Source organism: Lepisma saccharinum, chromosome 4, assembly GCF_977018435.1.
Source record: "Lepisma saccharinum chromosome 4, izLepSacc3.1, whole genome shotgun sequence".
Taxonomy (NCBI): domain Eukaryota; kingdom Metazoa; phylum Arthropoda; class Insecta; order Zygentoma; family Lepismatidae; genus Lepisma; species Lepisma saccharinum.
Genome location: NC_139232.1, coordinates 35,840,227 through 35,864,226, shown reverse-complemented (window position 1 = coordinate 35,864,226; position 24,000 = coordinate 35,840,227). Strand labels below are relative to the sequence as shown.

At 41.8% G+C, this 24,000-nt stretch overlaps 2 protein-coding genes across 5 annotated transcripts in view; one reads left to right on the top strand and one right to left on the bottom strand.

Annotated features, from left to right (window-relative positions):
* The window catches only part of LOC145986415 (multidrug resistance protein homolog 49-like), a 137,128-nt gene extending 122,777 nt beyond the window's left edge, over positions 1–14,351 (bottom strand). For all 4 annotated transcript variants that reach the window (XR_014441591.1, XM_083120402.1, XM_083120403.1 and 1 more), the window contains exon 1: positions 14,270–14,351. The gene's annotated coding sequence lies outside the window, so the exon portion shown is untranslated. The remainder of the gene's footprint in view (positions 1–14,269) is intronic.
* Positions 1–24,000, top strand: part of LOC145986417 (centromere protein S-like) — a 710,010-nt gene that overhangs the window by 148,985 nt on the left and 537,025 nt on the right. The window lies entirely within an intron of this gene.

Below are 24,000 nucleotides of genomic sequence, written 5' to 3'. Positions count from 1 at the left end.
TATACAAAATAGTCAACTGACAGCAGTACCTCCCCCCCCCCCCCTCGAGCCCTGCCTGGCTATAGGATATTACAAGTCTGTCTTTTCATTATTTGGTACCAACGCTTTCATCACCATGCGTTTATCAGCCTCAATTGCTAAGTGGATAGCACAACGAGTTATGAAGCCTCAGGTTGTAGGTTCGAACCATATCAGGCATGGACTTTCGTTACGAAACCTGGATAAATAGAATAGCGATGTAAATTAATAATCTTGTGTTTCTCAACATATTTACCACCAGTGTTTTTGATTATTGATTGATTTGGTTTATATTACTTCGCATTTCTTCCACCTCTTGGCTAATCGCGATGAGGACGAATGATGATACGATGAAACTGGTGAATGGATAATTACATAGAACATTCATACCCAGGCCGGGATTCTAACCCGGGACCCGTGGATTCGTTGCCCGATATGCTAACGACTTCGCCACGGAGGCCGGCTGTTCTTGACTATATAACATATGAGGTAAGAGGTGGACGTGTGCATGCTGTAGAATAAAATCGACAGATTATTTATTTATTTCTATTTATTCATGAACAAGATCATTAAGACGATATTTCTGTTTTGCGATCAAAACTTTTACTGCAGACTTCATAATCACAACAGTTTTATTGAGTACTCATTAACTGTTAGCCCCTTCTCCCCCCCCCCCCCCAAAGAAAAAAACTCGATGAGGCGCCGCATGACGGTAAGTTCACGAGAATCTCCCAATTATAAACCAAAGAGAGACATGCAAAAATATCATTTTGAGCTTCGTGTTCGCAATTCTAAGACCCACCCCAATGTAATCAAGTAATGAGTTTTCCAAACTGACACACCCGCGAAAATGAGGCACGGTGGGAAATCAATTTTATGTAAACACACGCATCATCTCACCTTAGTGCGCCTCAATATTTCCCTTGAAGAATGCATGCAAGACTTTTTAATATGGTTTACGCTTATCATAATGTCTATAAAGTTCTTACCTATGGTGTAATCCGTACTAGGAAGAACGCAGTATTTGACGTTGGTTCAGCCTTACGAGGATAACTTGGGATGTTCTTGAAAAAAGTACGGACATCGGTCCAGACAGTCAGACTTGATGCTCTGCCAAGAGTGAGTCTTGGAAGCTTCAGAGGATGAATTTCTCCTATGTTCTAGAACTCACCGATAGCTAGACCGAGAAGAGTTTCAGAGAAGTTTCAGATGTCTACCCAAAATCATGTTTTCCTTTAGGCTTTTTTTTATTATTGTAGTTCGTACATAGTCATTAAACGTCGCAATTTTCCTATTTCCTCAGGTTAATAACGACGATGTGGATGAAGAAACTACAAATACAAATGAATAGTGTTGCCCAGGAGACTAGATTTTGATCTGTCTACTTTCTCGTGAGCAGCACTACAAACGAACACCGGTGGCATAACACACTACGAAGGCAGACATTCCAGGTTCGAACCCTGTGGAATGCCTTTATTGCATCACTGTCATTTACCCCAATCATCACAATTAACTCAAAAGGTAGAAAAGCGGCGTAACCGAAATAGTGTTCATAGAATGAACTGAAGAAGGAAAAACACCCGTTCCCTGGCCTGTGCAAGGTTATCTAGAATAATAAAAAAATCGGCAAATATAACAATTTTTACTTTTCGTTAAGTACAAAAAAAAAACATGAACAGACCTATAAACAACTAAATGGGGCAGCATAATGTCAAAAGAAATACAAAATTGATTATTAGTTCTTGTTATCAGTCTTAAAAAAATTAATTTTCATACTACATTTTGCACTCATTTTTAAGACAATAATTTTTTTGCCATTGTGTTAAGTAGACTGATAACTTCCACATCTGAATTAAAAAATAATTTATTTAACTTGAATCACAAGACTTTCGCCGCTATTCCCATGACAATTCCTACAGCAACGGATACTTTAAACTGGCAGAGTAGAAAAGTTTTACTACAGTTTGCTATTTTTTTACTTATTTGTGAACTCGTGTTGCGCTGTTAATGCATCACCTTAAGCCCACGCGTTGTTGTTGACTAATATTGGCTCACACCTCCTATCCTTTGCGGATTATATAGGTCTTTTCAGTTCTTACGGCGGGCCCTCTAGAAGATGGCAAGGGAAGTGGGGAGCGGGGAAGCGACCAATCCAGCGCAATAAGAAGGAGCAGCAGCCTGTAGAACGAGGTGCACGTAGTACTTATTCCTTCCACGTCGTATCTGTCGGCGCCACCGCTGTTGTCTGGTTGGTCTGCGACGTATTCCCCACTTCCCTTGCCAGCTTGTAGAGCGCCCGTCGTAAGAACTGAAAAGACCTATAGTAATCGTTACTGCTGTATATGATCCTAGTTCTCCGTGTCTTTTTGTGTCCAACCTCCTTACGACACTTGCGCCACTCACTTTCACTCTTGATTTGCGCTGTGGGAGTAGTATCCTGGTGGATATGTTGTGCTTCCGGTTGATTTCGAGGATTGCTTATCAGGGTTGGGATTGACAACGGAAACAGTACACCATATTCAGAGTAGGGTTTTATGCAACGATTCCCGATGGTTTTGTCATAAGAAGCATTGCCTCCCCAATGGCGCAGTGGTAGCGTCGTCGCCATGTAATCAAGGAGTTCCCGGGTTCGATACCATGTGGAGGCACGTAGTTGTTCGGATCCCACTTTAAACTGTAGGTCCAGTCCCGATTAGCCTTACTGTGCATAAAGTGGACTTTAAACATCAATTCAGTCAATCAATCGTAAGGGGCATTGAAGAAACAGATGCGTTATTGTTTGGGTAGGTTCTCCGCATTGAGAGGAAGTTGTAGGTACCGCTTGTAGTTGTGCCAAGTGTTCGTTCAGGATAACGTGACCCGTATAGTTGATGTCCTGATTCGAACGCCAGTTCGGTATCTTTGACATAGCTCGAGAGGAAGCCGACAGGACGCGTATCTGGTTTCGAGCCAGCACCTGCTTTTTTCTTTCTTTCTGAGAAGCGCTGTTGTCACTTTTACCTGTAGTGTTTCCAACACAAACTGCGACGACGTTACACTCCCAAGATCTCCACATTGTATTAAAAAAAATAATAATAAAAAAAGTTCAACACAATAACATAACCTAGCAAAGTTAACCGCAAACTCACGTTATGAAATCTCTAAAGAAACTGAATTAGCAACATATCATTTACTCCGTGGATTTGATAAGTAACTGTCAGTTTCTAAAATGGACACTATTGGTGGGAAAGGTTTGAGGGGAGGATATACTGAGCTCCACGTGAACTTAACATATGGTTGTCAGAGGGAAACTGATCTTTCGAAACTTCCTTTGAAGTAAAGTGGCGTTCGAATCATGACTTCAACTTTACACATTCTCAAGGTGAGCGCTATTACTGTCCGAGGTAGTTTCACTGACTGATACCAAGGTTTTTTGTGCCGATTTGCGGGTACCCCTCACAGGTATTTGTGTTTTGGACTTCTTGTGCACACCAGTTGTCCCATTGTTGTTGTATTTTTATTTATACCCGAGGGAAGAAGTCTGTGTCTGCGTAAAGCAGTCGTAATAAGATTATGCATTCGCGTGTTCTAGCTTGTTTTGCGTAAATGTCTATTAAGTCTTGGGATTTGTTTTGATTGGTGTGTGCCTTTTAGTGTATGTGAAAATAACTTCCTGTCCCTGTTTTCGGAGTCGTAATGCTGAACTGCTATCTGGGGCGCGTCGAGTATCAGGGCGCTCAGCGAGCAACATGTACTTGACGGCCAAATAAGCGTTGCTCGGTGATCCTTGCTCGCCAGAGGTTTAAGACACAAAATATATCGTTTTTGTGTTTCATTCTCGTAAGGCAAAAACTAAGGGGAAAACTGTGTGAACATCCGACTAATGAAGAAGTATTTGAGGCGCAACCACGAATTTTTGTCTGGAGGGGGCAAGTACCTGGATAAATCTACCAATAATAATAATAACAAAAACAATAATAGCATACACACACACACACACACACACACACACACACACACACACACACACACACACACACACACACACACACACACACACACACACACACACTACACACACACACACACACACACATATATATATATATATATACCGGGTGTCCCAAAAGTAGCTTTACCGAGAAATAAATATTTAATTATTTATTAAATTATTATTGATTTCATAGCACAAGTATTGTTTTCAAATACAAATATTTATTTCTCGGTCAAGCGACTTTTGAGACACCCGGTATTATAATGTTATAATAATAATTTATCTTCTATATATATAAAAATGTGTGTGTGTGGGTGTGTATATATGTTTGTTCCGGCATCGAACGCCTGGAGCAATATCAACCACATTGGTAAACGTATCACTTGCAATCTGGAAATAATATTTTTGGGGTAAGACACCCCTGGCATCCCTAGGGGTGGGGTGGAAGGAGTGACATGTAAAAATAATCGAGATAGCCCGATATTAAATTCCGCACAAACAGACATCCGTTTTCCATAGTTTTCGTGACACTCCCAATGCGGCTCAACTTCACGTTCACCACCTATCGGCTTGCGGGGGGGGGGGGGAGGGGGTGAAAAATAAAATGCCACAAATTACCTAGATTAGTGTCGAATCCATAGTTTTCGGAGTCGCTAAGCTAATTGGTGAAATTCACGATCATATTTATAATTAGTTAGTTTTACTATAGTTAGAATTCATTATTTTCCTGTCTAATACAAGATTGGGATAAATAAATACCCGGACAACGCCGGGTAATCAGCTAGTATATAATAATAATAATAATATCAACAAACATTAATGGCATTATTATTATTATTATTTCTACTACTACTACGAGGGTCACTATTTATATTTTGAGCCTAATGATGAAAAAACAGGAATTTGGCATTGAAAACTGCTTTATTGTTTTTCGAAGTATTCTCATTTATGGTCAATACACTTTTGCATTCGTTCGAACCATTTGTCAAAGCCGTTTTTTCCAATCTTCTTGAGACACCTCCATAATATGGTTTTTGAACGCATCAACGGCGTCTTCCGCCGACGAAAATCGTTGTCCACCCAATTTATTCTTGACATTCGGGAACAAGAAGAAGTCATTGGGTGCCAAATCATGACTGTACGGCGGATGACCCATCAATTCGATTTTTTGACTGTTCATAAAGTCGGTTGTTAGACGAGATGTGTGACAGCTGGCATTGTCTTGATGAAGAATGATCCGACGGCGTTTGTTTGTTTTCCGTATTTGACCGAAGACCTCTGGCAAACAAATTGTTGTGTACCATTCAGAGTCGACCGTTCTACGTTCCTCTAAAGGCACAGTTGCCACATGACCAGTTTTCCCGAAAAAACAGGCGACCATTTGTTTCGATGTGCTTCAAGCGCGAACAACTTTTGTTGGATTGTGTTCATCTTGAAACACCCATACAGTCGACTGCTGTTTACGTTCCGGCTCATATGTCGGTTGTTAGACGAGATGTGTGACAGCTGACATTGTCTTGATGAAGAATGATCCGACGGCGTTTGTTTGTTTTCCGTATTTGACCGAAGACCTCTGGCAAACAAATTGTTGTGTACCATTCAGAGTTAACCGTTCTACGTTCCTCTAAAGGCACAGTTGCCACATGACCAGTTTTCCCGAAAAAACAGGCGACCATTTCTTTCGATGTGCTTCGAGCGCGAACAACTTTTGTTGGATTGGGTTCATCTTGAAACACCCATACAGTCGACTGCTGTTTACGTTCCGGCTCATATGCATATATCCATGATTCGTCACCTGTTACAATCTTATATACGTCTTTTGAAGCACCACGATTGTATTTATTGAGCATTTGTTTGCACCAATTGACGCGAGCGTATTTTTGAGTTTTTGTCAAATTGTGTGGGATCCAACGAGAACATACCTTTCTCACAGCTAAATGATTATGTATTATTTTATATATGCTGGTGGAACTAATGCCTATGGTTGCCTCAATCTCACAGTATGTCACATGACGATCTTGCAGTATTAGGTTTTGCACAGCATCAATGTTTTCTTGAACTGATTTTGGACGACCTTTCCCAAATCTCGTCGGTGAGCGAATTGCGGCCACGATTAAATTCGTTATACCAGCGTTTCACAGTGGCAAAGGATGGGGCATCATCGCCAAATGTGGAAGTAAGTTGATCGATGCACTCTTGTCTTGATAATCCACGTCGAAAATCGTAAAAAATCATCGCACGAAAATGTTCACGAGTTAATTCCATTTTATTGTTGTCGCGCAATCTCCAAGGCAACATAAACAACACAAATGAAGCTATTGACAAAACATTTGAAGTACGTTATGGTCAATAATGCCAGACGATTCCGTGCAAACGTCAAATCGCGCCTAACTTCAATCAGTGTTGCCAAGGCTCAAAATATAAATAGTGGCCCTCGTAGTGGTAGTAGTAGTATGAAAGATGTTGTTATACTCTTAAATTACCTAAAAATGGGGTTAGAAGTCGGCGTTAAAGCATTTGTTTGGAACAAACGATTTGAAATATTTTTTCAACGCCGTCAATTTCACATTAGCTAATAATGGAAAACAAGCACACAAACTGTATTTTTGAATGGCAGAAAATGAATCATAAATGCATTCCGAAGATAATTCTTTTTGTACAGATATCATGTATAACCTTCATGTACAACATATGTTTTACACATATGCAACATGGAGCGACATAAAATAAGAAAAGACATTTGCAACATGCTAATAATAAATTGTATACATAGGTCTATTCTAAGCTAATTCAATACAAATTTACAACATATATTATCGCGAGCAAGAACATTTTTAGATCCAACTTTTGCACTTGAAAGCAATATTGATTTAATGAGGTGCCAATAATTTCACTGGACGCCATGGCATTCTCTCTTTCACAACTTCTTTTTTAATTAGATCATTCGGCGCCCATGACCAACTCACACCGCCCCCTACCTATGGATCTGAACTTGACAAGACTGAGTAAAGCAGAAATTGCGAGCGAAGCGAACTAGAAAAATTTACGAAATGTATTTTTTATTTGCATAAAATTTTAAATCGAAAGGGGTAATTGCTCCTCTGGTGCCCTTAGCAGTCAATATTTGCCCCCCTAGAATTGACTTCCGTGGAAGGTTGGGGGTACCCCGCGTGGTAGCGCCACTGTTAAAGGCTTCCGATATAGCGTCATTACAGAGGAATTTCAAGTAACAGAAGGTAATTTTCCAGTTTTTGTACGATTCAATCATTATATTAAAATGAAAGTGTCTTTCATTCCAAATATACACCGTAGCTTTAAAAAGTTGTGCAAGTGTGGGAAAAAGAAAATCTCGTTAGCTTTTTCCAGATCAATCATTTCCGTAATTAACAGCTTTTCAAAATTACTGAAAACTTGTCCACTCGACGCAGCTACATTGATCACAGATCAATGGCATTGATACGTATTTTGACAATGAGTACACACCGTCAAGTAAATGATCTGCATGCTGAACGACCGAAAATCTTGCTCATCGAGCATCGCTCAGATAAATAAGGTGCCAGAAATATTTGTATTTGGGAGGACACCTTTTCCAGCATCCTTGCGACAAGGTACGTGCTTATTTCAATTGTAATTGTAACTGTAATTGTGAAAAGTGTAAACATTACAAAACAAACGGTTTATGTTACGGACTTCCTGTAACGCAATTTGCCGGGACCTGTTGCATGAAGGCGCCGCCAAGCGGCGGACACGCTCGCGGTAAACGACTGAAATAACCTCCCTGTACATACAGCAGTAGTGCAGTGTAACGCGACTATTCTTCTCGTGTGTGAGTAATAACAGTGGTGCGTTATGAAATTCCACAAAATGCCCATCGTGTTAAATCTGGTGAACAGGGAATTATCTAATTACGCATTTGTTTCAATTCGTGTTACATTCTATAAATATTGACCATATGCATGTATCTGAAGATTTGTTAAGATTCGTTTAGATGTGTCGCTGATGTGCAGGAAATATGTATATTATATAAATAAACTTGAAAAGTGTCGCAGAATAAAAGATAAATTTCTGGAGAAATAATTTCAAGCGAATTGAAAAGAATTAGGTGTTTTTAGTTGTTTTTTTCTTCTAGCCTTAGTCTCGATTCACATCTACGCTCAAGCAATGCTCTGATCACCGCCCGGTCACTTATTGAATGATTCTTAAATAGAAGCATTCTCACGTATACTCTGTCCCAGGAATCTGTGGAGCAAGGCCACGCATAACGGTAGAGACCGGGAGAAAGCGAGTGTGCGGAGCAAAGCAGAGCGCGTTGCTGTAAACGGCTGGAGTCGAATTGGGCCCCTCACGCGTTCATTGGTCGAGCCCCCTCGAGTCACTACTTGCGCATACTTGTTTCCGTTCGCTTGCAGACGGTCCCCGTGGCGGAGCGGTTAGCAAATCGCACTACGTCGCCAGGAGCTCGGGTTCGAATCCTGGCCTGGACATGGATGTTTGTGATTGTCATTCATCAATGTCATCATATTATGATCACTCATCTCCATCTTCACAAATTAGTCAAAAGTGGCACAAGAAGCGAAGTAAAATAAAGCAAATCAATCAGTCAATCGTTCGCTTGCTCCAGAGATTCCTGAGACAGAGTATAGTCCTCAGGCCAATGTGCGCTCCGCTCACGATCACGTGAAAATAATATTTGACCGGACCGTGAGCGGAGCGAACTTTGTACAGGTGTACTACAACGAAAATCCTGTATTATATTATTTGTTGTGTTATACCTTATCTGTGTACGAGGCGCATCCAGAAAGTAAGTTTCCCTATTTTTTTTTAAAAAAACAACACAGTTTCAGGAAACCATTTATTGGCAACAGGTACAGCAAAGGTTCAGCTATTTTTCAACATAGTGACCACCAGAATTGAGACACTTGTCGTATCGTGGTATCAACTTTTGGATCCCACTGTCGTAGAACTCTGCCGCCTGTGAATGGAACCAGCGTGTGACAGACGTCTTCAGCTCTTCGTCGTTGCCAAAACGCTCACCGGAGGACAGGAATTTCTTGAGGTGCAAGAAAACGTGAAAATCGCTTCGAGCCAGATCAGGACTGTAAGGTGGATGATCAAACAATTCCCAGCCAAATTCCGTCAAAACAGCTGCTCTGCGCCGAGCCGGATGTGGACGAGCATTGTCATGGAGGAGCACAACACCTGCAGTAAGCATGCCACGCTCTTTTTTTGAATGGCACGTCGCAATTTCCTTAGTGTTTCACAGTAATGGTCAGCGTTCACAGTTTCACCTCTGGGGAGGAAGTCAATGAGCAAAATGCCCTTCCTGTCCCAAAACACGGTGCACTTCACTTCACGGTGTACCGACAGCGTCTGTTTGAATTTCTTCTTGACCGGAGATCCACTATGCCGCCAATGCATTGACTGCTGCTTGGTTTCCGGGGTGAAGTGCGAAATCCACGTCTCATCGCCCGTGACGATCCTGTCGAGGAAATCATCGCCGTCATCATGGTACCGTTGCAGGAATGTCAGTGCTGCTCCTGAACGTTTCATTTTGTGTTCGGGTGTCAGGTTTTTCGGCACCCACCTGGCACACAATTTTTTGAACAGCAGGCGCTGCGTGACAATCTCATGCAACACGGATCGCGATATCTGCGGAAAAAGGCTACTCAACTCCGTAATCGTGAAGCGACGGTTCTCTACCCTACACCAGCTCAACCAGCTCAACCAGATCATCAGTGATGAGGGACGGACGCCCACTGCGCTCTTCATCATGGACACTTTGACGACCTTCCGAAAACTGCCGACACCATCGACACACTATCTGCTTACTCATAATGTTCGGCCCATAGACCTCACAGAGCTGACGATGAATGTCAATTGGCGCAATGCTTTGTGCATTCAGGAACTTTATCACCGACCGAACCTCGCATGCGGCGGGAGAAGGAATACGAGCTTCCATTTCGGACCACTGCTGCCTCGCTACTGGCATGCGGCGGGAGAAGGAATACGAGCTTCCACTTCGGACCACTACTGCCTCGCTACTGGCGCCGGGCGGGATCTGTCCGCCTGACATATGATTGATACGTCTTAGCTCTGCTGCGCATGCGCAATTTACACGGCTCATTATGTTTACTTTCACGGGAAAAAAATAGGGAAACTTACTTTCTGGATGCGCCTCGTATTTATGATAATTTTGGAAAGCAAAAGTAGTTCCTTTGATAATTTAAACACTTTCAAGTTACTTGAAAACTATATACTTATTTTTATTTCATATATATATATTGAATAATTAATAATTATGTAGCTTTGACCTTGGAGAAATGGCATCACGGAATTTCGGAATTTTTCTTTATTAACTCAATTTTGTCGGTGTGCTTTCAAAAGTTGCAAGTGAGATTAAAAAAAATCCTTGAAAATTTTTCTGTCGTTGTCCACAAGGTGAGGGTTAGAGGCGTGCTCAAGGAGGGAAGTTTGAGGTCATAAACTACTCCTCCCAATTCCGCCCAGTATTTCTAAAAAAGGAACGTCAAAGACAGGAAAAGATGTCCTACTTAAAAAAAAGTGTACGTAATACCCCCCCCCCCTTTCAAGACTCCTGGGTACGCCGCTGGCGAGAGTAGAAGGTATAAATCTGTCGCCTTCTGTTGTGCGGCTTGCAGTAATTTGATGGATCCAAAACCGTTTTCGTTTTCGGAATTGTATTTCTTTTTGGTCGTATTCTTTTAACACCAGTAGTCTAAAAACCAAGTTCCTTGGTGAAAAACTCTTAAACATTGTAGTTAGAACAATCGGCAGGCGCTTTCTACCAGAAAAATCGGTGTACACTGACAAGCACCCTACACCAGACTGATGTTGATAGTAGCTTGACCGAAGCAAAACCTGAACGTTAATGTGGATACCCTCTGACCTTGAGCGGAGGGTGAGCGGTCAGTGACTTGAGCGTAGATGTGAATCAAGCTGTTACTTGCCGCCCCCGCCCCTCGCACTTTACCTCCGCACTCGACGTTCGGTGCACTTTGTTCTCGTTTCTCATTTGTCTAGGGGTATCTTTCTTTGTAGGACAATGCACGTGGGTTGCAACAAGTCAACATAATTATATAATTAACTACAAAATATTAAGAGACAACGTATAACCTTTGCGAAACCTTTTTGATCAGGGGGATAAATTACCTTGTCCAGCAACTGTGAAATTAAAAACGGAAATTTTGGGTATTTTCTAAAGTTTAATAACGAAAAATTTGAACATGTACAAGTCGTATTCCGAACGTTCTTTTCTCTAAATATCGGGCCAAAATTCTAATTTTTGTTATGTTGGAATCTCTAATGTTTGTGCCTGGATGCTTTACATTTCATGAATTACATTGGGAGTACGCTTGTCACAAGAGAGACTCGCGTTACTCCAAGAAATGTCTTAACAGGCGCGAGGTCGCCCGACGTGTACATTATACAACACTCCACGGTGTCAAGGCACTAGGCTGCCCGGCGCACCGTTATTACTTCCAAATAACATCCAGTACAAACTACCTTTAACCTGTAAATTGGACACCAAGGGACTAGCTTGCCCGGCAATCCAATCTCTTACAGCATCCGTTGCGGGAGATCTGTCCTCCGATCCGAGGTGACCGAAGCAAAAACAGCCTCTCCCTTCGAAGTCAGTTCCAACAGCCGACCTCCCCCACTCTCATGTGGAAGTTTATATATGTTTCGTTGGCGTCTCTTGCCAACGGCCCTTCTTTCAAAATTTTAAATCTTTTAACAGCTAAAAACGCCCGCCTTTTCCTGAACGTTCGAGACACGAAGAAAAAACAGTGCTACATAGTTCCTATATATGGAATATACGAACATAAAAAAATGCATAATAAATAGATTTACACTAATCACACATACATATTTTATACACGTAATTAACTAATTGATTAACATATTAATAAAATTTTCCTGACATGGGGGCAGGGTAACAAAGCCTAATGCACTCTAAAAAGCAAGGAGGACGCCAAGTGTCAGTTTTGAAGAAATTAGCTAGAGAAGTAGAGCGAAGAACTGAACTTCGTCGGGAACTCACATACGCAACAAGTGCATTTAAAGGAGAAGGGAAGACATTGGAACTAGTGAATAAATATGTCTTCAAAGGCACGGATTTATCTCGAAAGTGATTTCGTAGGAAATATTTGTTTTCCTGGTATTAAACCCTTACTGTGCATATATACATTTTAATTATACTTTTCATTATTAGTGTTGTTGTTAATATTATTATTATTATTTAATCTCTACCTGGGAATGTATTGCAGTTTTCAAAATATCTTGCGTAGTACTACTGTCCTCCCAAGTGTATATTGAAATAGATCATATAGGATATTCGACGTTGCATCAATACTGATATCCCAAAGTGTTAACTTTTTCTTAAAAATGATAATCTTACACACTTGTGTGGATTTGTGGGTTAAATAGAGAGCTCGAAATTTTTGAACATTGTGGATCACAGTGCAGTGCTCGGAATCCTTGACAGACGAGATCGTCATCCTAATACTCAGCGCCCTCGGCAATCGAAGCGACAGTGGAGCCTGTAGCAAAACTTCCGTTCCTTGTACATTTGCCAATCAATAAAGACGATGTATTAAACGACACGGTGAATTGATTCGATGGAGGCAATGCCCTTTTAACAGTCGTGTTTTCTTGAACATCGGAATGGTATGTGAAGTGATGGGAGTGTATCTCCCAGCAATAAAGAAACCTGTTTTATTTTGGGGTGTACAATTCTGTATAGGTCGTGTCATTTTATGTCATAGACTGTTACACACGTGGCTAGGAATTTAAGTAGCTGGCCAAGACTTGGTTTTTAGTACAAATACTACTGTGGGACTAATCTCTGTCCACTTGAAGAATAAAGTCGATGTAATTAAAAGCACATGACTTTGTAGAAATAATTGCTTTCTATTTGTTTATTCTGACATAAGGTGGTCCTTGATTTAGGTGCCTAGTACATAAACTAAGATATCTTCGCTTTGCAATGGAAGGTTAGTTTTAGTTACATGACTTTATTGTACACGTAAAATACCTGCACAACAGCTGCCATCGAAATCAACCAATATGCAAGCAGCGATTTGTCACCTGCATTTGTTGGTTCCGGGTTCGATACTCGATGGAGTCACATAGTGGTTCGGACCCCACTTTAAACTGTAGAACCAGTCTCGATTAGCCTTTCTGTGCATAAAGTGGACTTACAAACTAACTCAAACAACAAGAAGAAAAACTGCATTTGTTTACATCAACTTCATTCTGAAAGCAGACTGAGATTAGTTCTACATTTTACAATTTCCTCGTGGATCCGAGTAAGAACGGTGTGCCAAGACTCACATCGAGACGGACGCTTGTAAAATCGAGGCAAGACCGAGTGTTGTCCGTGACTACCGTCTTGCTCGAGACTTCAGAAATAGAATATAAAGTTAAAATTTCTCCTACATTAAAATTACGTTACAATCAAACTTACTCAGATATAACAATAAGGTGGCTGTAATTATTATAAATAGCTTATTATAAATATGCACCACTCGAAATAAGAACGAGACTGGAGATACCGAGATGAAACTTGTAGGTCTGTGGCATAAACTGACACCCACTCCCACGGACAAAAAATAATTTTACTAGCATATAACTTACCATGTTTAGTTCCTTTCGTAGTTCATTTATAATTTTAAAAACAAAATTTAGAAGTTTTGTGAACGTTTAAGACCCCCTTGTGTGTACCTATTTACCAATCGAGACTGGACCTACAGGTTAACGTTGGAAGAATGAGTAATTATAATTGCTTCCTTTTGTGCAATAAACATTCATAACTCCAGTTTTTCAGTAGTCGTGAGACCCAGTGTGGTATCCTTAATGGCGACTCGGATATTAATTGTTATTGAAATATAGTGTTTTACTTACTTCTATTTCAGTTTCTAAATCCCCCCCCCCCCCTCAAAGAGTTCTACTGATATAATTTGCCTCCCCCCGCCCCTGACCCGAATGGTCCACACTGAAACATGAGAAAGTAAATATATGAACGGGTCTTACCGACAATGAAAATGTTCTTTCTCTGAAACTTTCTACGAATGCGTAATACAGTTATTAATGTTCCTTGTATTATTGTCTCTCATTATGTATTTATTTAGGCATTGACGTTTCTCAAGTAAACTTGACTAACTCTTGTGTTCAGATTAAAAACTAATGAAATATGAATTGTAAAATAACAATTGAAATAACTTAATTGAAAGCAACGAAAGTCTTGTATACACTTACCATAAAAGATGTATAGTAGCTCGTTTTCATCTAATCTCTTATCACGCTACTGGTATGCAGTGTTCGTCTTTGCATTCTCTGCCATGCTTATGACGAAGCCGGACTGCTTGAACGGTACCGGCGTGCTCCTGCCTGTTGAATCGATTTGCGTTGCGTGTCTAACGTAATTTGTTCCTTGGTCGTCCATATTTTACGATAAACATTCCATTCATTTCGCCATGTCCTTCGCCAATAGGCTGTAGTATAGTGGCGAGCAGAAGTGAGTTGGAGTTAACATGTAACAAGTACAGTGGCTTACAAAATTGAACGTGCGTACACTAGTCTTATTACGAGATACAAAGGAACTGTGAAGCAACAAATGCATGATAACATAGAAGAGGAGAGTTATGCAAATTGAATGTAAGGAAAATAGCCTAAAGCCACGTTACAACTTGATACGCAATTAATGAGATAGAAGTGCGTAATTCATGATACACAATTGAAAATGAATCAATAAATAGTAATCGACACGCTTTAAAAACAAATGGTGACTTAAATTATGCCAAGTTTGATCCTTGTAGTACACGTACATTGCGGTTGTTGCCAACAGTTTCGTAAAATTGAGAACAGAATGAAACATTCGCACGGAAACTTTGTCTAAAAAGCAATTGATATCGAAAAATTGAGTTTTTTATTTTGTTTTGAGAAAAGCTAAGAAGAAATGAACCTCGTATCATTTTCAAATGGCAAAGTCACATTGTCTAGTACCTCACCTCACGGGGAGGTAATCCGAAATTTTGCTACTCATTTTCATGTAGTCATGACATCAGATACACCAAGAATAACCAAAGGGTGCATTAAAAACTTTGGATCGGGGAAATGATGTTTATGATGCCGAAAAATACATAAGCTACGATAATCGTCATTAGATATTTGTTTTACTTAGTAATAGCATCGAATGTGATTTGTATGTCTGAAATTGATAAAATTCGGTGTTCCAGTAATAAGTATTGTAGGGTTTTAATCCGCCTGCCAAGAGAAAATGATATATGTTTTATTATGTAGCCATAATTCGGGTCCATTCCATTCATATTTCGAAAGAAAATTATGAAGAAATTCGATGGAGAAATTGGTTTGGATCCGTTCTGCCACTTACAGCTGGTCAATAATCGGAAGCATAAGGCTCTAAATAACGCTGTGTTTGTTAAGTATTGTGTGAAATTACATCGAAACAACAGACTATAGGATTTCAACCCGTTTAAGAATTTGCGATGGTAACTGAAGGAATTACTTTAGGAACGTCAAATGGAGCAAACTTGTGTTAAGAGTGGGATGAGTTTAAACTATCACATTGTAACAACTAAACTGGTTGATTGCATAGCAATAGAAGTTAACGTGACCAAATATCATCGTACTATGTATTTAACCAACGTTCTCTGTCAATTAATGTTTGTAATAATTAATTCTTCCCAGAAATATGCCAATGAGCAAACCAGTAATTCTAATTTTACATATATATTATTTCTCTTTCCGTTTAATTTTTTCATGTTGATTTTTCACATCCAAATTTCAGAACCTTGAGACTCTGTGCTGTCGCCCGAGTAGTGCTATTGGGGCGCTTCAAAATAGTACTTAGTAGGTATCCTCTTTTTTTATCAATCGAATATCACTTTTTGACATACTTTGACAATTTTTTGTCGATGTTTTAGCGTTTAGCGATGTTTTCGTACAAATTTTCACCATACTCATTTTTTCCCCACTCGTACTTGGTAGGTATATCATGATGTTACGTGATACAACTTAACCTATCCTTTTTTTTACGATTATTTAATTTTTTTATGATCCTAAGTGATATAACTTAACCTATCATTTTTTTTATTTAGGTACTGTTTGAACGTTATTATTTGAGGATCATATTTTGTAGGTATCCTCTTTTTTTATCAATCGAATATCACTTTTTGACATATTTTGACAATTTTTTGTCGATGTTATAGCGTTTAGCGATGTTTTAGTACAAATTTTCACCGCACTCATTTTTTTCCCCATTTATACTTGGTAGGTATATCACGATCTTACGTGATACAACTTAACCTATCTTTTTTTTTACGATTTTTTTAATTTTCTTACGATCCTAAGTGATATAACTTAACCTATCATTTTTTTATTTACGCACCGAACTAACCTTCAAGGGGGACTCTGTTTGTTTTAATATTTCAGTATTATAAGGTTTTCACAAATTGTATATAACCTAAAATGTGTTGGATGTTGATTTTTAGTATGTGGCAATTTTTTATGAATTTTAAAACTGCTCTGTGACCCTCTCGTTCTTCACGTCGTAGGCGAAGGACTTCTCTGCAATCAGGATGACACTGCATAGGGTATCCTCGGGCAAGGCGTCGTGGAACTCGCAGACGACCTTGATGTTGGTTCGATCGTTGACCACAACCTTCTTTCTCTTAGATGTGTTGATGACGGTCATGGGTCTCCGTGCTTTGAACTCGCTGGGCGTGTAGTACATGTCCACGCTTCCCTCGGTCACGCGTTTGTAAGCCGAGAACGCTTCGTAAAGTTTGAGGTAATCGTTTTTGGTCACGTCGAGGTTGTAATTCTCGCGCGGGAACACTTCGTTGCGTCCATTCTTCAGATAAACGTTCTTGATCTTGCAGTCGTCGAACTTGCTGGAATCTTTCTCCTGGTTGTTATCGCGCCCGGTCTGAAAAAGCACTACGACGAAATCTGGCATGTCGAACTGTATGTTGTTGAACTGCGTCGTCACGTCGAATTCCATGTGACTTCCCGACGCCATCTTCTGCACGCACTGGTAACCGTGAAAGTGAATCAACACCTGCGGACTTTTTAAGATCTCCGCTTTGTACTTGAGGGCGTAGTTTGTTTCGTATTCCACCACCGGCATTCTCAATTCCATGCTCCGGATGATGCATTTTGCTGCTTCGGGTAAAGTATTGGCTATCGGCGTGGTGCCGTCCGGACCCAAAGTAGCGTATCGCATCAGTGCGTCGTTGTCGTTGGCCGCTCTTCGAAACGTGATCCTCAGTCCTCCCTTCCACATGATCTCCTTGTAGTCCGAGAAGAAACCAGGCAGCAGACGCATGGGAAAGAGCACCGTGTGACTTTTCGTCGATATTTTGGTTCCGGCTTCGAATCCCCCGGCCTGGTAGTACGCTGCGTCCGTTTTGGATAATTTCAACGTTCCCACTGCCGTCGACGTGATGCCTGGATAATCTATTCTGTCGATGACGGTGTTGTGTTTCCTCACCTCCACCTGCGAGAACAGGTGAGGCACGAAGTTGTCCACGAGTATCAAGTTTGCTGCTGCGGGAAACGCGTCTCCGCTTTCTTTCTTCACCACGTCGAATTGAAGGTAGAGGTCCGCTCTGTGAGGATGAATGAACCCGTCGCCTACGTCCACGTCGTATTCGATCTCCCTGTTCGCTTCGTTCAGATTGGCGAACGTGCGACGGTTGGGAGGGAAAGATTGCAATTCGTAACTTTCGATTTGCTCCATTTTACATGTATGGTTATTTATTATACGTTGATCTCCACGATGGCCGTCGTAGTGGCACCTGCGAAATCCACCACGTCTCCTTTCTCGTTCGTCACCACCAACTCTATGTCGTCTATGCGGTTGCGACATACTGGAAAATAGATCGGCGAAGAGGGCGTGTAGATGATCGGTTCCATGAACTCGGAACTTGGTTTGAAAGTGGCTATGATTCCCGTCTGCTTGTGACTTCCTAATAATCCGTCCGAAGATTTCGTGATCATGCCTTCCGCCACGTTACAGTGTACGTTCAGAGTCTCTATGGCCAAGAATTTAGGAATGTTGGTTGCTACGTGCTTGATGCCAGCTTCGAGTTTGGTGTCGTTCTCGAAACCTAAAAGTTCTCCCATGGTGCCCAGGTCCACGGTGTCCGTCGCGGATAGGATTTCCACTCTGTGCGTGACCGAATTTTGAGAAAGGTATGTGCCTTTGGGTAATTGAGCTTGCAAAGTGGAAAGATTGTATTGTCCTGGCGTGACGACGATGTGTTCGCTTCCGACGCTAATTTTGTTGTTGTGCTGGGTGACGTTAGGTATGAGGTACATGCTGTAGAATGCACGCAGAGCCACGGATTTAGGATAGACGATGTCGTCGTGCAGCGTGAGTTTCAAGATTGAAGATTCGCTCGTGAGATGGAACACGCCCATCCTAGTGATGCTGTTTGAGGTTCCACAATGCTTTCTGGAAATCCTCGATCGTAGGGTTATTTATTTTAGAGAGAAACGCGAGCACGGAGAGGCAGAGATGACCGCAGTTCACGTCTCCGAAATTTTGAATGCGTTCGTCGTTGTAGTATATGGAGGTTTTGTTCGTTTTCAGATAATGAATTAAATTTGCAGGTGGAACACCTCCGAAAGAATCGAAAACGAATGCTTTATCATTGTCGTTTTTGTGGTAACATATCCAATGCGTGCCTGGATTTTCTTGACCGTCCAAGTTGACTACTCCGCATTCTTTTTTTTTCACGGTTGAAGGTAACGAGTCGGACATGAAAACTCCTCTGAAGTGTTTGATTTGTAACGGTTCGATCAGAGATTCAATGTCTCGGTTGGTGAGTGCTTCTGTTTCTTTTTTTTAAACTTTTTCATCACGCCCTTCCCCTTCTTCTCCATGGCCAGATTGTGACGTTTCTGTTCTTCCAATTCCGCCTTGTTCTTCTTCGAGTCGATGACGGTTTTTGCGATGGCGGCACTTCCGCCGGCTAAACTTCCAACGGCCCCCAATGCTGCCAGGATGGCCGGGATGCTGAATATGAAACCTCCGACCTTTTGCTGTTTCCGCGAACGCTGCAATCTTTTCAATTGAGGTGTGCTGAGCAGCAATTTCATTCCGTGTCCTTTCGACAAGCAAGAACGTTTCTTCTCGCGTTGTTTCTTGGTGAGTAACCCATCGAGAGCACCTAGATTTTTTAGATTGGAGTATGGTATCTGGTACACGACACCCTTGGGCTTCATGTTGATGCTCTATGTGTTATTTTCACGGTATGTTATTTATATATATATTCTGAGATTTTTTCTTGTGTAGTTTTTTACGGTATGTTATTTATATATTTTCAAGGCCTCGCTGTCGTTACACAAATTCTATTACGTGCTTCGTTTTCTTGCCAAGAAGTTCCTTTGTCCCCTTGTACACGATTCGAGTTTTGTTCTCGATTAAAATAGATAGCTTCTCGTCGGATAACATGTTAGCGTATCGATCTGGTAAAAATAGACTGTATTGTGCGTTGAGCAACAGGCGTACCTTGGGACCATACTGGGTAGAAACAATTGAACCGGAAGTTATCGTGTAAGGTTTGTCGACTTCCAATTCCTGAATTTTTACATACTCGACTGACAAATTTAGCATTTGTTTTAATGCTTGGAGATCACTTATTTTTTCGGTCGTCATATCAAAGAAAAATTTCAAAGTGTTAGAGAGAAATTTAATTGTTTTTCACGATGTGTGTTATTTATATATACCGAAGATTATTTTTTTTTCACGATGTGTGTTATTTATATATCAAGTTTTTTTTTGACACGTATATATATTATTATTTTTTAACAGAGGAAGAAAGTTCGTGCTTCGGAAAACGCGAGGATGTGCGTAGTGATATCTTTCCTCTCCTGCATAGACTTGTACCAATCATCAGTATACTGTCTTCTTCCCTGCATCGCCTCGTACAGTTCGTCCGACCTATCGTCCAATTTTTGCCCTGCAGCCAAAAGCAGAATGTTGAGATCACCGCACCTCAGGCCGCTGATCTCCCGAAGAAGGTCCTTGAGAACCATTTCACAAGGGATGCGAAATTCCGGCATTGTTCTTGCTATGTTTACAAGTTTATTAACATCTCCGTTAACTACCTTTTTGAATATTTTAGATAGTAGCTCGGGTGGCAAATTAGTTATGCAATCCATGTTGTTTTTTTACTGTATGTTATTTATATACCCCACCCCAATTTTTGTTTCGTGTTCATGGCGATGGTGGTGCCTAGTGCGGCGACCCGTTCACCCAACGATGCGTCTCTACTCACGAATCTTTCGAAAGCTGCGTGCTCTAACTTTCTGTCTGCTTCGTGACGTGCATCCAGATCCGTCTGCGTGGTGTTGTAGGCGATGTCGTGATCTTTGCATGCGGCGTCCAACGGATTCACACCCTTGTCTCCTCTCTCCAATCTTTTCTCGAGTTTGGTACCCGGTCCGCAGTACTGGTAGCCAGGTAAATGCATCTCGAAAGGTAACTTGTTGATGATGTCGTTCACGAGTCCCTTTCCTTCGGCAACGTTCCAGAATTTCGGAGGCAGCGTGTTGATGATTTTGATCAGGTAACCTATGCCCTTGTCGTCGTTCACGATGAAGTTGGAAAGTTTCGTGCTGATCATGTCCACGATGCCAACCTTCTCGTTGTAGAAATTACGGTTGCCTGCATTCTCTTCGCCGGCTATCACCAACAATCGGTCCACGAGTTTCCTAACGTCGTCCACCCAAACGAATTCTTTGGGTAACGTGTTGTAGCGTTTGACGCCGCTGCCTGTTTTGACCTGGTTCCAAATCGGTTTGATGAGATTCCTGTACTTCTCGCCGCTGCTCGATTTCACCCTATTCTGCGAGGCGTCGTTGTTCTGGTACAAGGCATCCGTCATGATCAGAATTTCCTTGTAACTCTGGTAATCTTCGTCGGTGTAATCTTTCGGCTGCTTTTTGGCGACGAGTTCCCACAGTCCAACCGTACCCGGATACCTGTTCCAACTATCCTTGTCGCCTAAATTGACTTTAATGTCGTTGCCTTCGAAGGTCACCTTCGATTTCCCAATCTTCCACACCACACCGCCGCCTTCGCTGGTTTCCATGCTGGGATACAATCCGAACACTTCATCCTTGTCGAATTTCCCCGTGCTCAGGTAGTCTCGTGCCAAAGGTCCCAACTCGATCTTATCCGAAGACGACGACGTGCTGCCTATGGCTCGACGTCGTACAGGTGCATCCTTCAGTTCGAACGGCGTCGAAGGAATGCTCGAAATGGGTGTGGGTACGGCGTAACTTTTAGCTGCGAGCGGTACGAGTTCATTGATCAAATTTTTATTTTGTTCCGTGACACTTTTAATTTCTTTACCTAGACTGCTGATGGCATCGATCACGGGTTGATCCTGACGTTTCTTCTCTTCGTAGAATCCGCGATTCTCGGATTTCCAACCTTTGAAGCGTTTCGCGAGGTAATCGCGAAGCTTGAGATTTTCGTCTTCGATTTTTCGTTTCGTCATGACGTTATTTATACACGTCGTTTCTCACAACGTTGCAACGTTTAGAAAGTCGTTGATTTTGTTTCTGTATTTTCCGTCGTTGGGTTTCCTCGTCATGTCGATCGTCGCGAATCCGAAATCGTCACCGTTCCAGCAAGTAGAGCAGCAGCGTTCCGAAAATTGATTGTAGTTCATGTCTCCGCCTACGTAGTCATCGTACGCGTGCTTGAGGTTGGTGTGATCTTGACGAAACAAACATGAAATTAGCGTTGTCGCGCACTAACTGTTTTGGAATTTTGGAAAACGTTTGAGCTAGGTAGAAGCAATCCATTCCTTTGTGACGACCTTGCGTGAAAAAGTTGCGAATTTCATTTTGATTTTCCAGGATGGCGTCGTCGAACACAACGACTGAATTTTCACGACAATCGTCGAGTGGTTTTATTTCCGAGGCGAACGTTGCAATGTCCAGACCATCGTACAGTTTCATCAGTTGCTGGTATTTGGATTGCTCCAAACTTTTCGAGAACACGTACAGGTGCCTGTTCTTCCAATCTAACCAATTCGGTGCGAGGAGAAAATTGTCCACGAGCAGTGTCGTTTTCCCACACCCCGATGGACCTACGATCAGACAGCGGATGCTGTCGGGAAGCAACTTGCCGTTCTTTTTCTTCGTTTGACTTTCTGGATCCGGTAGACGCTTCACCACGTTCCACGTACTTACAAGATCACTTCGTCCGCGTCGATCCAACTCTTTTCCGGAAGTCCTAACCATTTGACAAACAGTTTGTCACCTTTCCTACGCAATACTTTCTCGATGAGGTACGTGTCGGGGTGTTTCGTTTTAGAGAGTTCCTCTTCGTAAAATCTCCCTTTCAAAATCTCGCCGCTACTATCTTTTATTATATACGTGTGTCGGTTTCCAGGTAGAACTCGAACCACCGTAAAGAGTTCTGTGCTCCAATTTTTTGTGAATCCCTTCTCGAAGGTGCGTTTGAATTTGCTGATCCTCACCCGGTCTCCAATTTTGTATTTAGCTTTTTTTGTCGTGGGCGTGTACTTTGGGCAGTAAACGGTAGAAATTAAACGCTGCTCGTCGGACTTGGTAACGTCGGCTGGCTTCATACCTATCGTTCTGTGTACCGTATCATTATAGGTGTCGACGAGTTCCGGCAGGATGTCGACCCATTTGTAATTTCCCCGAAGCGTGAATCGTTTCCACATGTGTGTTTTCAAGGTTCGATTGAATCTTTCCACGATGCTGGCTTTGATGTGACTGAAGGTCGAATAATGTCGAATCTTGTGTTTTTGAATAAATTTTTGGAATACGGCGTTGTAAAATTCTTTACCGTTGTCCGTTTGCAGAAACCGTGGTCGTCTGCCACCGCTTTCGCGAAAAATTAATTTGAATGCTTCCGTGACGCACGTTCCCGTTTTCGCCTTCAAAGGTAGAGCCCATGCGAATTTCGAAAATGTGTCTATGACGGTGAGGAGGTACTTGTTGCCCTTGTTCAATTTATGTACGTTTTTCAAATTGCCGCTACTCATCTCCACGAGGTCACTTTGCCAGAGGTCGTCGATGCCCTTGGTTACCACAGCCAAACGTTCGTAGTTACGGCGTGCAGGTTTATGCAATTCTTCGACGATGGCTTGCCTAGACATTTTTTGTTTAGAGATTACGTTTCAAGAGAAGCACCAGCGTGATGGGATTCAAAGACGGCGGCACTTCGCTCGTGTTTTGAATGATCAGCTTATCGCCGGCACTCACGTCGAAAACGGTGAGATCTTCGTCTTCGTGTATTTCATATATGTTGCGCGTTTCGTTCCAACGTGCCAGAGGAATGTTTCCTGCTTTCTGGACACCACGATTCGATATCAAAGTCATGGTGGGAACGCTAGCTTTTCTACCGTGAGACCAGTACGAAAATTCGTTTATCTGAATCGTGCCATCGAGGAGAAACTTGTAGTACGGATGATAAGGATGCAACATGTACAGTTTGTTACCTTCGACGAACGTGGAGATTCTCTGTTGATTGGGTACGCTGTTGATTTCGATGGCTTGCAGAGAATGCAGTTTAGCGAATTTAGTGTCGACACCGAGCAGATTACTGTGAACTTGTCCGAGTTTATTTTCGATGGGCAGCAAATGCTCGACTATGGTATCCGTTACGGCAGAAAACGACGGTTTGATTTTCACTTCCACGTTCAACTGCTTGTAGTTTTCGTTGAGTTCTTGCAACTTGGCACCGAAAGAAGCCTGCGTCGATTCCTGCGTGGATTCCAGCACTCCAACTTGATCTCTGATGTTGACGACGATGCTCTGAAGGTTCTCGACTTGATTCAATTTCGAGCTCTTCTCGGTAAGATCGTTCACGATGCTTCGCATCTCTGTAAGCTGCGTGTGAAGGTCGGCTACGCTCTGCGAAGTGGGCAGCGTCGACACCAGCGAACTAATTTCGTCTCGAATCTGTTCCACGT